Consider the following 13889-nt stretch of genomic DNA (forward strand, 5'->3'; position numbering starts at 1 on the left):
ACCAATAGGTGTTTGCAACTCTGTACAGCCGGCATTTCAGTAAAGTCTATTTGAATGTTTTGGAATGGTCTTTGGGCTAATTCTTTCCCCCCTCGCATGGTCTGCCTCATCACTTTTTGATTTAATTTTTGGCAAATTATGCACCCCTGAGTTACTGCTTTTGCTACCTCATGTATTCCGATACATAAGTTTTCTCTTAAATAGTGATCACATAACCCTTGGACTCCCCCAATGGGTTAATTCCTGTATCTCTGTTAACATTTTCTGGGCTAGGGCTTTATTTATAAATTTATGCCCATCTGGTGTCAACTACTCCCCTTGGTTCCCCCGATGCATTTTTAATTCTTTTATTGCTTTTAGTTCTTTCTCACTGAATACTAGTTTTCCTTTCCTTTCTGCGCCTAACAGTTTGTTTAACCTGAGTAATTTCACTGGCTCCGCTGGGTTTAATGCTGCCTCCTTAGCCACTTGGTCAGCTAACTGATTCCCTTTTTCCTCGATGGTATCCCCTTTCTGATACCTTAACATGTACCACTGCGATCTCTGCAGGTTTAGGTAGAGATTCTTATATTGATCTTATCAGTTCTGTGTGTACTAAGTTTTTTCCTTTGGAGTTCAGATACCCATGATCCTCCCCAATCTTTCCAAATGTATGAACGATCCCAAAGGCATACCATGAGTCAGTGTAAATTGTTCCTTGGCCCCCATCCTATAAGTCAAGTCCCTTCTTTAAGGCATAGATTTCAATACACTGAGCTGACCAATTAGAAGGCAGTTTGCCTTTCTCAGTAAATCTCATGTCTTCCTTTTCTGTAGTTTCAATTATTGCATATCCAAACATCCTTTTTCCCTCCACTACTCTTCAAGACCCATCAGTAAATAATTTTGTTCCATAAGGTAGAGGTATCTTTTCTAGATCTTCCCTAACTTTTGTCTGAAAGTCCACTAGTTCCAAGCAGTTATGCTCTAGTTCTAATAATGGCTCTCCAGAGAGAAACTGCACTGGATTTAGAGTTTTAGAGGTTACCAGCTCTAGGTTACCAGCATCTATTAAGCTTATTTCATACTTTAATACTCGGGAGTCAGTAAGCCACTTCTGGGCTCTTTGGCCTTAAAATTGTTTTTAGATCATGTGGTGTATGGATTCTTATTTTACATCGCATGGTCAGTTTTTGAGTCTCTTCAATTAAGGTGGTTGCTGCAGCAACTGCTTGAATACAGGTGGGCCACCTCCTAGCTACCGGGTCTAGCAGTTTGGAGATGTAAGCTATTGGTTTCTTACACCCTCCCCACTCTTGGGCTACCACCCCATATGCAATTCCTTTTTCAGTATTTACAAATAGGTCAAGATCTTTTTCCAGATTGGGCAAACTTAGGACAGGTGCTGAGGTTTGTTTATCTTTCAAATTATTTCATTTTTTGTCATCCTCATTTCTCCATTCTATTGGGTCAGGGTTTACTAATTTGTCATATAAAAATTTTACACTTTGGGTACATTGGTCTAACCCTACCTTACAGTACCCAAATAAGCCTAATAGTTTTCTGACATCTCTCTTAGTTTTTGGTGCTGGTATGGATAGTATGCCTGAAATTCTTTCAGGACTTAATTTCCTATATCCTTTCCCAGTTATGTGTCCCAGATAAGTAACTTCCGCTTCCACAAATTGCAATTTATTCTGAGATACTTTTAAATCCTTTGGTCTTAGGAAATTTAAAAGGCGTATACTTGTTGCCCTGACATTATTCTGTTCCTCTCCAGATATTAATAAGTCATCTACATATTGTAGAATTTGTACTTCGCTCTCAGGGTTGAATTGTTCTAAAAGCCCTTCTAAGGCCTGCCCGAAGATATCTGGGGACTCGGTAAATCCTTGGGGTAGGCACATCCACCTTAATTATTGTTTCGTCCTCTTCTCTGGATGTTCCCACTCAAACACTAAACAATCCCTACATTCCTCAGTGAGAGGACATGCCCAAAATGCATCTTTTAAATCTATAATAGTAAACAAGGCATGCTCCCTTGGGATCTGACTCAAGATGGTGTAGGGATTTGGGAACACTGGATGCCTGGTTATAGTTCTCTTATTGTTCTTCCTTAAGTCTTGGACCAATTGGTATTTTCCATCTGCCTTCTTGATTGCTAAAATAGGGGTGTTGTGGGGAGACATACACGGCTCCAGGATACCTTCCTCTAATAGCTGCTCAATCACAGGGGTCAGTCCCATTTTTCCCTCAATAGACATTGGGTATTGCTTTACTTGAACGGGAGGAATTCCTTTTTGCATTTCAATTCTTATTGGTGGGATGTCTAGATAGCCCCTCTTTCCTTCTCCTGCCCAAACCTCTGGGTTTATCTGCTCTGTATCTCCTGATATCAATTTCATGATCTGGACTATCATTCTCCCATCCTTTGGGATAATCTCCACTCCTAATGAGACTTGTCTGTCCCTTCGTAGTAAATTACTTTCTAGATTAGGTAAATAGATAAAGTCAGCCACACACTGCCTTCTGTTTCCTTTAATTTCTACGTTTTCAGCTATGGAGGCTCTAAATGGTTTTCCCTCTGCTCCCATCACCTCACAGACCTTTCTCCCAGTCGTCACTCCTGCGGGTAATTCCTTTATACTTGATCTATCTGCTCCGGTATCAACTAAAAATTCAAATTCCTCACTTTGGGGACCGACTTCAAAGTTTACCAGAGGCTCTTCTTGATGGTACATTGGGTCCCCTAGCATGTAAAGCCCCTGACACCCCTTGTTGTCATCCCTCAGGAGTCTCTCAAGAGCCTCTTGTTCTTTTACCATTGCCTCATCCAAAGAGAGTTTATTGCAATCCCTTCTTATGTGTCCTATCTCTCCACAATAATAACATTTCCTGTCGCTCAGTGGTGCCCCTGGTCTCTTGTTTGTATCCACCCATGGAGGTAGTATAGGTTTATCTTTGGGTGTTTCAAAGGAGGACTTTCGTCCATTTTCACTGATTCTCGATGGTTGTCCCTGCTGATCTCTTTACCCCTAGACTTTCCCTGGCTACAGCTACCATGATTCTAGCTTTAGCTTTAGTTTTATCTTCTTCTCTCCTTAAATATATCTGTAAAGCTTCCTTTAACAGTTCATTTATTCCCTTCTCCTGCCAGTCATCCATTTTCTCTAACTTCCTCCGTATGTCCAGCCACGATTTTGTAAGAAATTGCACTTTTAGAAGTACTTGGCCTTCAGAGCTATCAGGATCTCTATTGGAATATAATTAGGAGTTCCTCTTTAATCTATTAATGCCAGGTAGCTGGGGTTTCATCCTTTTCTTGCATGCTATCAAAAGCTAGTTTTGTGTTATAACTTCAGGGAACTGATTCCTTTATTCCTCTAACCATCAGGGACCTATACTCTTCCATGTTCCTTTTATCTTTCTCTTCATTAGGGTCCCACTCAGGGTCCTGTAAGGGTAATTTCTGGTCACTGGGATCTCCTGAACAATTTTCTCACTCCCAGATCCGCATTCCTGCGGCCCTAATCATCCTTACTTCTTCTGCGCTGAACAAAATTTTTAAAATAGAGTTCAGCTCTCCCCAGGTGTAAATGCTTGGGCCTAGAAATTGGTCTACTTGGTTCGATATACCTACTGCATCCTCCACTAAATTCTCTAACTCCTTTTCAAAGCCTCGAATTTCAGTGGCTGTTAATGGGGCATTCACAAACCCAAGTCCCCCACGTATCCCACCTATGGGGACTTCTCTAAGAGGAAAAAGCTTCTCCACTGTGGTAGATAGGGACAGGCGTTTGGAAGTTTATGCGATGTAACGGAAAGGCAGGACCCCCTGTTCCCCTAAGATAAGAGATAACCCTAGAAAGTGGCCTCCTAACAGTAGTGTCAGTAACTTTCCATTCCACACCCAGTAACTTCCCACCCCTGGTAACTTTCCTCTCCTTACTAACCATAGATAGTAGAGGCAGACCCCCCAGTGATGTAGAGAATCCCTTAGACTATAAAACCCCACGAGAAGAGTTAATAAACGCCTTTGGACCGTCCACCACATTGATATTTGCGTGCTCACTGGCCCGAGCGACCCCGGAGAGTGAGTCGCCGTGCTGTTGCTCAGAACCAGGTCGCCTTGCCTTATATCAGAAGGCAACAACTGGTGCCGACACCCGGGAGCCGATCAGCGCCCAGGGAACGGGGATTCGCCTGGACAGAGGATGGCGGCTGCACAGCTGGCCTAGTGCAGCGGGAGGGACGCCCCCAGACCAGCGTGGACCATGGAATCCAAAGCAAAAGTCGTAAGTCAGACTCATGAGCAATGGGGAATTAAATGTGAGCTCAGGAATTTTAATCTTGCTATTGCAAGGCTCCTAGAGCTGGGGACGATTGAACGTCCGGTAAATATATTGTATTCAGAAGTGTGCAAGAAGTGCACTGCCGCCTTACCAGAGGACACTAAGTCCTCAGGCAGTAGTGAAAGCCTCAAAGCGTGGGGAAAAGTAGAAGAAGCCCTACGCAAGGCGTTAGAAGAACAGGAGACATGGAAAGCCTCGCGTACATGTTTATTAGCTACACCAAAGCTGGGGGGAGGAGCTGGGACGCAAACCGCCTCTGAGAGCAATCTGATGGAAGGCAGGGGCCGGGCGCGTTCCACCCCTCCCCAAGCCCGAGCCCAGACCCCCCGGAGCCCCCAGGATTAGATTCCTCTTCATTACCCTCAGAGGAGAAGGGTCCTGTGCTGGCAGAGTGCCTACGCCAGCAATGCAACTCAGCCACCAAGGACATCTTAAGATCACTGCCACAGGGGTCTAATGCAGCTGCCATGATCAGACACGTTGCAAAGGCGGAGGATCTAGCTCCCATTCAAGCAGCAGTTCACACTGCAATAACCAGTGTGATGGCATGCCTTAAGTGTGGCCAGGCAGGCCACTTGGCAGTAAACTGCCCCAGCCAAGACGCTCACCAGCAGCTGCTCCACCACGCGGAGGGGGACTTAGGGGACCGTGCTGGGCATGTGGAAGGAAGGGGCATTTAGCTAAGGAATGCAGATCCAGGCCTCAGGGAAATGGGAGAGGGAGGGGGCAGCCGGGCCGTGTCCAGCCTCCTCCCACCTGGAACATGCAGCGGCCCAGCTACAGCAACCCCCAGTGGGGCAGGGGACCCTCATACCCCATGCCCCCACAGGGAGCAGTCAGTTTTGCATTCCCGCCAACAGGACAATGGCAGAGCTGTGCAACACCGCCAGTAATACTTTCTCAACCCCCACCGCCACAAGCCGCGCCGGTGCCACAGGACCAGCAGGGGACGCCCCAGAGCGGGACCACTGGGTGGCCTTGGCCATGAAAATAGGGAAGGAATCCCTGATGGTGTGGGGGACATGCTGCCTTTACGGCAGTCAGGATCCCCACGTCATAGGGTTTCAGTTCTGGGCGGACACGGGATCAGACTGCATGATTTTTCCCCAAGCGCATTGGCCCGGACATTGGCAATTCAAAGAAGTCCCTCCAGTAAACGGAGAGGGAGGGCAGTCCCGGGCATGGAAAAGCACCCAGCTGGTGGCTATAACACTTCACACGAAAAAGAACAGACAGTCGCGATTTATCCCTACATTCTGCAAAATTCTCCACCCCTGTTAGGAAGGGACGTTCTTTCCATGCTAGGATTCAGGATTACAAATTTATCCTGAGGGCCACTGCCGTACACCCTCTGCTGCCAATAAAATTGACTTGGAAATCATCAGACCCCGTATGGGTCGAGCAGCGGCCCCTGACAGAGCCTCGAATGGCAGCCTTGCTGGAACTGGTCGACCGCGAACTGCGAAACGGTCACATAGAACCCTCCATCAGCCTATATAACACCCCTGTATTCGTGATCCCCAAAAGGTCTGGAGAAGTTTATCTCCTCGTCCACAACCTGAGAGAAGTGAACAAAACAATCCGACCCATGGGTCCAGTCCAGACACTGCTACCCATGAACTCAGCCATCTCCGCAGGGCAGCCATGCGCAGTGCTGGACATCAAGGACTGTTTCTTTTCAATACCCCTGCACCCTGAGGACAGAGAACGATTCGCCTTTTCAGTGGCATTCTTAAACGGCGAGCAGCCCAACCTCTGCTTCCAATGGCGAGTATTGCCACAGAGCCTAGTGGACAGCCCTGTCATATGCCAAATCACCGTGGACAAAGCACTGATGCCAGTCTGACACTCCAACCCCACCTCGACCATCATTCAGTACATGGACGACATCCTAGTCGCTGCGCCATCGGCAAGCCAAGTAGATCACCTGGTGTCCACAATCACGGAAACCCTTCAGGCCAACGGCTTTGAGATCGCGAGCGCAAAGATCAAGAAAGGACCCTGCGTGACCTTCCTGGGAGTAGGAATCACAAGCTCCTACATGACCCCCCCCAAGGTGAAGGTCCATTGAGACATCAAAACACTCCACGACGTGCAACGCCTGGTGGGATCGCTGCAGTGGCTTTGCAACATCGTCCTAATTCCTCCCGAGGTCATGGACCCTCTATATGACCTCCTGAAAGGAAAATACCCGTGGGCACCCAAGGAGCTGACTCCGAAAGCAATGAGCCCCATCGACTTCATCGAAAGCCAGATGTCCACAGGCACATTTGCCAAGTGGAACCCAGCCGTGCCACTGGACCTATAGGTCCACTTTACACTGAAGGGGGGAGTGGGAGCACTGGCCCAAGAACCTTCCGAAAAGTCCTGACCAATCCAATGGGTGGTCCTTGGAAGACCCGCTAGTGCATTTTCCCCGGGAATCGAATGCATCACGAACCTCATCATGAAAGGCAGGAAACTCGCCTTGAAACACCTAGGAACCGAGCCGACAAGCATCCACCTTCCGTTTCGCAAGCAGCTGACCACGGAGCCAGCCCCAATATCAGAGCACCTAGCCCTTGCTCTCACCGGCTTCGGAGGAGAAATCTCCTACTCCTCCAGACCACCTTGGACTCAGCTGCTGACCGTAGTCGACATGGACATGCCGCCAAAGGTCAAGGACTGACCGCAGCCAGGACCAACGGTCTTCACAGATGCTTCCTCCACGACTTCAACCGCAGCAGCAGCGTGGCAGGCAGGAGAACAATGGCATTGCGTCAAAGCGTGTAACCCCACACTGTCAGTGCAACAACTGGAGGCAGCAGCAGTGGTCTTGGCGTCTGGACTCTTCCAAGATGAACACCTCAACATTGTAACAGACTATATATTCGTGGCAAGGCTCTGCCCAGACATGGCAGGACCCAGTGTGTCAACATCTGCAGCAGCCCTAATGCTGGAAGAAACACTCTCCTCGCCACAAGGCACCGTGTCAGTCATCCACATCAACAGCCATGACCCAGTCAAAGGTTACTTCCAGATCGGCAACGACAAAGCGGACGCCGCAGCAAAAGGCGTATGGACATTGCAGGAAGCTCATCAACTGCACGAGTCACTCCACATCGGAGCCAAAGCACTGGCGAAGAGATGCGAAATCCAGACAGCGGACACAAAACACGTGGTAGCCACCTGCCCACACTGCCAGAAGTCACCCCAATGGGCCTGTAGGGTCAGCCTGAGAGGTCTCAAGCCTTCAGAAATCTGGCAGTTGGACTTCACCTTGTGTCAACTGCTGAAGCCCCGAGCATGGCTTCCAGTGTCAGTAGACACTTATAGCAGAACGATCATAGCCACACAGCACCACAAAACTAACTCCAAGGCCACAATTCAGCACTGGCTGACAGCCATTGCTTGGCTTGGTATCCCCAAGCAGATTAAAACGTACAACAGTTCCAATTTCACCTCCAAACCAGTGCAAGAATTCGCCTCAAAATGGGGCATCACATTAGTGCAAGGCATCCCATACAACAGTACCGGGCAGGCCATAGTTGAGAGAGCAAATCAGATCCTGAAATCCAAGACAGAAGTATTGGCGAAAGCAGAGGGCTTTGCCAATTCCATTCCCCCAGGAGATCAGGCGCGTATACTGGCAACCGCTTTGCTAACACTGAACCAATTCCCTAGGGGAGATGAAACAAACAGTCCCGTTCAAAAACACTGGGCCACCTGAGTGCTAGAGGAGGGCCCGCAGGTGGTAATCAGAAATGAGCTAGGCGAATGGGAACAGGGCTGGAGGCTGATGCTCATGGGGCGAGGGTACGCAGCTGTCAAAAAGGACGGCAAAATCAGGTGGTGTCCACGTAAGTCAATCAAGCCCGACCTTCACAATGAGCAGAATGAGTCTGACGAGAATTGCGAGTTTCTGTTTACAGGACATGCTCGTAGGATGGCCTCGTGACGCGTACATCCCCATTCCAGAGGAAAGTGACAGACCACCAAGCCGCCAGGCAGCGCCTGAGTGACCCGCACGTGTGAGACCCAAGCACCAAGGGTGTTTCTGTGTGATTTTGCTGTTGGGGCTTGTTGCCAGAGGGCAAGCCAGCCCAGATCACTGCCCCCATCGGCCATTCAGGTGGGTCATGCGACACCTTAGTAGTGACAAGGTGCTCAAAGAAATCACCACACCGAACACCCAATCCTTCGTGCTCCACATTACCGACCTGTTTCCAGGACAATCAAAGGTGGACCCCTATTCCCCACATGCCACACACATGTACCTATCCTACTGGTGCCCAGCTTCAAACCCAGGAAAAAGTTACTGCAATCACCCAGGGTGGGGATATTGTGGGCACTGGGGCTGCAAAACCATAGTTACAGATGCCAGACTGTTGGGGCCTGGGTGGGATCCACAAGAGCCCGACAAATTCTTACAGTTCACCTGGGCACCCACAGGCTGCAAAACGCCCGTCTTCCTCCAGGGAAGTTGCTATTGAAACCGCCATAAAGTCCCTAAAATTTCAGAAATGCACTGTCTACTACATGATGGTTTTGCATCCAGATCACCCTAGTTGGGCCATAGGCAGAACGTGGACAGTAGTTCTTCAAGGGTCGAAAGAGAGAGTGAATGTGCGAATTATCAGGCTCCAACCGTCGGCACCCCGAGTGGTCGGACCCAACAAAGTGATTAAAAGCGCGCAGAAAGGGAGAAACACGACCTACCCCAAAGCCTTGCCCACAAAGGTCACCAGTATCCCGACCGGCCATGCGGAAGCCTTTCAGACAGGCCATTCAGCCGGGTTGGACTCAGACCCAATCCTTCGCATGCTAGAAGCTACCTTCCTATCCCTGAACGAATCCAACCCTAACCTAACCAAATCCTGTTGGCTTTGTTACGATGTCAAACCCCCCTTTTACGAAGGAGTCACTTTAAACACTCCCTTCAGTTACTCCACAGCCGATGCCCCTCACCAGTGCAGATGGGATACCCCCCACAAAGGAATCACCCTGAGTCAAGTCACAGGCCAGGGCAGATGCTTTGGCAATGCAACCCTAGCTAGGCGGAAAGGCAAAGTCTGCACCAAAGTTGTCAAACCCGACAGGAAAAACAATAAGTGGGCAGTCCCATCCGCATCTGGGATGTGGGTTTGCCAGCGATCTGGAGTGAGTCCCTGTGTGTTCCTTGCCAAATTCGATGAGTCTAACGACTTTTGTGTCCAAGTTCTGATTGTTCCTAGGGTCCTGTACCACTCAGACGAAGAAGTGTACCACTTTTTTGAGGAACCCAGCCGGCTCCCCAAAAGAGAAATAGTAACAGGTATAACTATCGCAATGCTGCTGGGCCTAGGAGCAGCAGGAACTGCAACGGGTGTCTCAGCCCTAGCGACCCAACACCAAGGAGTGTCCCAGGTGCAAATGACCATTGATGAGGACCTGCAAAGGATCGAGAAATCAATTTCCTTTCTAGAGAAGTCAGTCTCCTCACTCTCAGAAGTGGTCTTGCAGAACAGACGAGGTCTAGACCTCCTGTTCATGCAGCAAGGGGGCCTGTGTGCCGCCTTGAAAGAGGAGTGCTGCTTCTATGCGGACCACACGGGAGTCATTAGAGACTCCATGGCGGAACTCCGAAACAGACTGGCTCAGAGACAGAAAGACAGGGAGGCCCAACAGGGTTGGTTCGAGTCCTGGTTCAATCAATCACCATGGCTGACCACCCTGATTTCTACCCTAATAGGTCCATTGGCAATGCTACTTTTAGCTGTTACCTTCAGACCATGCCTGCTGAACAAGCTAGTCTCATTCGTTCAAACCCGCCTAGAATGAGCCAACATCCTGTTCATAGGCCAGCAACAAATGCTGTGTGTTCAACCAGGGAACACTGTCAGTCACAAGATTTCCTAAACTTGCCTGGCAAAAACTTACTCAGGTTTACCAAACCCCTTTCCCTTGTCGAATTACAACCCTATACCTCATTTCCTTTTCTTATGTATATGACTTCCTCATTCATTTGTGGAAAAGGTGGGGGGAGATGTGGTGGATAGGGACAGGCGATTGGAAGATCACACGATGTGATGCAAAGCGGCAGGATTCCATTTCCCCTAATCCCCTGAGATAAGAGATCACGCTAGGAATGTGACTAGGAATGTATTCCCCCTAACGATAGTAATGCTGGTAACTTTCCACTCCTTACTAACCATAGATGGTACTGCAGACCCCCTCTGACGAAGAGAGACCCCTTAGACCCCACGAGATGAGACAATAAATGCCTTTGAGCATCTACCACATTGGTATCTGCGTGCTCTTTAGCCCGAGCGGCCCTGGTGAGTTTGGGTCACCGTGCTGCTCCTCGAAACCAGGTCGCTTTGCCTTATATCAGAAGGCAACACCCATCTACCCCGGGCACTTCATAGACCCTTGTTATACGCCCGCATACAACTCCCACCATCCCCCGTGCCCCGTTGAGCCCCATTATATCCGCGCCTACACCTCCCATCATGCCCTGCGCCCCACAGAGCCCCAATATACCCGCGCATCCAACTCCCATCATCTCTCACGCCCTATAGATCCCTATTATATCCACGCCTACATCGCCCATCATCCTCAGCGCCACATTGAGTCCCGTTATATCCATGCATACAACTCCCATCATCCCTCGTGCCACATTGAGTCCCGTTATATCCGGGCCCCATAGATCCCTATTACATCCGTGCATACGACTCCCATCATCCCCCACGCACCATAGATCCCTATTATATTTGCGCCTCCAACTCCCATCCTCCCCCGCTCTCCATAGAACCCCGTTATACCAGGGCATATATCTCCCATCATCCCCTGCGCTCCATAGACTCCCGTTACATCGGCACTCCATAGATCCCTATTATACCCGCGCATACAACTCCCATCATCCCCCGCTCTCCATAGACTCCTGTTATACCCACGCCTGCAACTCCCATCACCCCCCGCGCCCCACAGATCGCCATTAATTCCCTCCCACACCCCAAAAACCCCCCAAAAGCAGGAAAAAACCCCAAATTTATTTGACCATCAACACTCAGACACCTCCGAGCTCCCAAATTCTTTAATATTCACAATTTCCTCCTGTTTAACTCCTTCCTCCCACGCCGTACAGCTCAGCAGGTTTGACTGAGATCAATCTGCTCCATGGGGGTTTTTGGGGGCATTTTGGGTTTTTGGGGTCCCTCAGAGCAGGGCCTGGCCCCGCTGGGTGAGCAGGACCCCGAATCTCCGTTTCAGGGCCAGGCGGTGCCGCGAGAATTTGTCATCGGGGGAGAAATGGGCGGGGAGGGCCGAGCGTGTGGGGAGCCCGGCCGGGGACACTTTCTGAGGGGAAAATTACACAAAATGCTCTAAAATACAGCAAAATCCTACAAATTACCCGAAATCCACCCCAAATCCCCCATCAGGACAAGCAAACTCCCCCAAAATCCCCCCAATATCATTAGAATTCCCCCCAGATTCCTCTCCTCGGGACACCGAAATTTCCCGCCAAATTCCTCCCTCAGGACACCCCAAAATTCCTCCAAAATCCCAAAACTGCCACCTCAGGATCCCCAAAATCCCACAAATTCCTCCCAAAATGCCCCAGATTTCCCCTAAATCCTCCAAATTTCCCCAAATTCTCCAAATTCCCACTCAGAACACCCAAAATCCCCAAAAATGCCCCAAATTTACCCCTCAGGATGCCCAAAATCATCCAAATTCCCCCAAAATCCCTAAAAATGCCCCAAATTTCCTCCAAATTCCCCCTCAGGACATTAAAAATCCTCCAAAATTCACCAGATTCTCCCCAAATTCACAAAAAATCCCCCAAATTCCCCCTCAGGACACCCAAAATCCACAAAAATCTCCACAAAATTCCCCAAATTCCCCCAAAATCCCCTTTTAGAACACCTAAAATCACTCAAATTCCCTCAAAATCCCCCAAATTCCCCCTCAGGACACCCAAAATCTTCCAAATTCCCCCAAAATTCCTCAAAATTTCCCCGATTCCCCCCTCAGGACACTGAAATTGCCCCAAAATTCTCCAAAATAACCCAAATTCCCTCTCAGGACAACAAAAATCCCCCAAAGTCCTCTCAAATTCCCCAAATTTTTCCTTAGGAAAACAAAATCCCCTAATTGCCCCCAAAATTCCTCAAATTCTCCCTCAGGACACTCAAAATCCCCCAAATTCCCCCCAAAATTCTCCAAAATCTCCCAAATTCACCCCTCAGGGTCCCCCAGATTGCCCCAAAATGAACAAAATTCCCCTCAGGACACCCAAAATCCCCCATATTCCTCTCAAATCCCCAAAATCCCTCTCAGGACACCCAAATTCTCCCAAATCCCCTCAAATTCCCCCTCAGAACACACAAACTCCCCAAAATTCCTCCCAAACTCCCCCAGATTCCCCTAAAATGCTGCAAATTTCCCCCACCCCAGACACCCAAATTCACCAAAATCCCCTCAAAGTGTCTTAAAATCCCCCTCAGGACACCCCAAACCCCCCCAAAATTCCCTAAATTCCTCCAAAAATCCCCAAATCCCCCAAATTCTCCCCTCAAGACACCCCAAATCCCCTCAAAATCCTCCAAAACCCTCCCCAAACCCCCCAATTTCCCCTAAAATGCCCCAAATTTCCCCCACCTCAGACACCCAGATCCCCTCAAAGTCTCCCAAATTCTCCCTCAGGACACCAAAAATCTCCCAAATTCCTCCTAAACTCTTGTTGCCTTCTATGCCAAGGCAGGCGACCTGGTTCGGAGGTACAGCTCGACAGCCCCCTCTCTAGGGCCGTTCGGGCCAATGACATACGCAGACACCAATGTGTTGGACGGTTGAAAGGCGTTTATTACTTCTTCTCATGGGGTCTTATACTCTTAGGGGTCTCTACGTCAAAAGGGGTTTGTCTTCCTTATCTATGGTTAGTAGGGAATGGAAAAGTACTGAGTAAGGAGTAGAGAGTTGCTGACTTTACAGTTAGTGGGGCAGCACTCCTATTGTTAGTGGGGCCACGTTCCTATTGTTAGTTTCTTATCTATGAGTAACTGAGGGTCTTATCTACGGGAAACAGAGGGTCCTGGCTTTCCGTGACATCGCGAAATCTTCCGCAGCGCCTCTTCCCTAGCTACCACATCTCCCCCCGCCTTTTCACAAATGAATGAGGTAGTCGTGTACATAGGTACTGAATTGAGGTATAAGGTTGCAGCTTGACAAGGGAAAGGGGTTTTGGGAAACCTGAGTAAGCTTTTGCCAGACAAGTTTAGAAAATCTCGTGACTGGCAGTGTTCTTTGGTTGAATTCCCTGGTTGAATTCACAGCAACTGTCGTCGCCCTATGAACAGGATGTTGGTCTGTTCCAGACGGCTCTGGACGAACGAGATCAGCTTGTTCAGCAGGCATGGTCCGAAGGTGACTGTTAGAAACAGCATCGCCAATGGACCTATTGGGGCAGAAATCAGAGTGGTTAGCCAAGGTGACTGATTGAACCAGGACTCGTACCAGCTCTGTTGGGCCTCCCTGTCTTGCTGCCTCTGAGCCAGTCTGTTCCGGAGTTCCGTCATGGCGTCTCTCACGACTCCC

Source organism: Melospiza melodia, unplaced genomic scaffold (assembly GCF_035770615.1).
Source record: "Melospiza melodia melodia isolate bMelMel2 unplaced genomic scaffold, bMelMel2.pri scaffold_34, whole genome shotgun sequence".
In the NCBI taxonomy this organism is placed as follows: Eukaryota; Metazoa; Chordata; class Aves; order Passeriformes; family Passerellidae; genus Melospiza; species Melospiza melodia.